General features: G+C 44.1%; 1 pseudogene; it reads left to right on the top strand.

Moving 5' to 3' along the window:
- The first annotated feature begins 29 nt into the window (after positions 1-29).
- LOC116273392 lies at positions 30-1,398 on the top strand (annotated as a pseudogene).
- The last annotated feature ends 7 nt before the right edge of the window (positions 1,399-1,405 follow it).

Here is a 1,405-nt window from a genome sequence, read left to right as displayed (position 1 = left end):
CACAGGGGCATGCACCCCCAACTGAAGACAGCAATCTGCCCTCTGCCGCCTACAAGAACATGGTGGGTGCCCGCCGTTCTTCCTGGATTCTCATCTCCAGCACTGAGCAGGGAACAGGGAGGAATGAGAAGCAGCAGATGGGCAAAGAGTACCGTGGAAGAGAGAGGCAGAGCTGCTGGACATCTGCAATGAGGTTCCAGAGCGGTTGGGCAGGTCCCTTACTCCCCATGCTACACAACTTGAAAGCAAGGTGTTCTTGAAAATGAAAGGAGATCATTTCAGGTATCTTTTTGGGGTGGCGTCTGGAGACAATAAACAAACAGCTCTGTTGAACTCCCAGCAGCTTACCAGGAAGCATCTGAAATTAGTAAGAAAGATAGGCAACCCACACAGCCAATTCGACTGGGTCTGGCACTTAATTTCTCAGCCTTTTGCTATGGGATTCTAAACTCTCCTGAAAAGGCCTGCAGCCTGGTAAACACGGCATTTGATGAAGCAATTGCTGAGTTGGATACGCTGAGTGAAGTGTCTTATAAAGACAGCACTCCCATCATGCAGTGACTTCGGGACAGTCTCACTCTGTGGACATTGGGAAATCAGGGAGAGGCAGGAGATGCTGGGGAGGGAGAGAACTATGTCTGCCATGCCTCGCGATCTGTTCAGTGTCACCCTGTACCATCCACATAAATCCTTTTGTGAGATTTTTTAAAAAAAGAATTGTACATCGTCTTGTGATTTTTCACAGCCTCAGCCTAGCAAGAATGGTTCGTGGGATAAACAGCTGGTATTGGTATCTAGAACCCAGATTGGCTGCATAAACACCACAGCATTTTGAAGTTTTGGTTTTGATTGACATTGGCAAGATTACTGTGTGTTTAATTTTCTTAAAGCTGAACACTGTGGTGATGGGTTTTGAAATTCAGCATAATTCTTTCTGATAGGAAAAATAGACCTGAATGTTGTGTACCTCTTTGGAAAGTTTAATCCAGTATCAAAATAGTCACTGAAATACAATTCCATTGTAAAGTTGTACAGAAAGTTATAGAGGTTGTGTTGTGTTGCTGGGATGTGGAGTGAGACACCCGCATTTGGCATTCGAGTTTAATGGTAATTCACAGTGATGCTGCCTGTTCAGAGCTTACAGGCACTGGACCTGTTTGGGCTATTGCCACTCAAAAGTTCATGACCACAAATGTCCACAGCTTCTTCATCTGAGGAAATGCAAATCCTGAAGCTGAAATTCCTTGTGACAGATAATTGGCTGTGACACTGTGAAATGTTCTGGTGCTCATATGACACACCTGACTTAACCCCCTTTTCTACAGCAATAGGAATATGTTACTGATTTGTAACTTGTGCCTCAATAGTGGAATTATTTTTCATTGTTAATACTGAGCTAAAAAAA

This window comes from Papio anubis, unplaced genomic scaffold (genome assembly GCF_008728515.1).
Source record: "Papio anubis isolate 15944 unplaced genomic scaffold, Panubis1.0 scaffold6330, whole genome shotgun sequence".
Taxonomy (NCBI): Eukaryota; Metazoa; Chordata; class Mammalia; order Primates; family Cercopithecidae; genus Papio; species Papio anubis.
The sequence above is the reverse complement of the archived record's forward strand: the minus strand, read 5'-3'. Positions and strand labels throughout refer to the sequence as shown.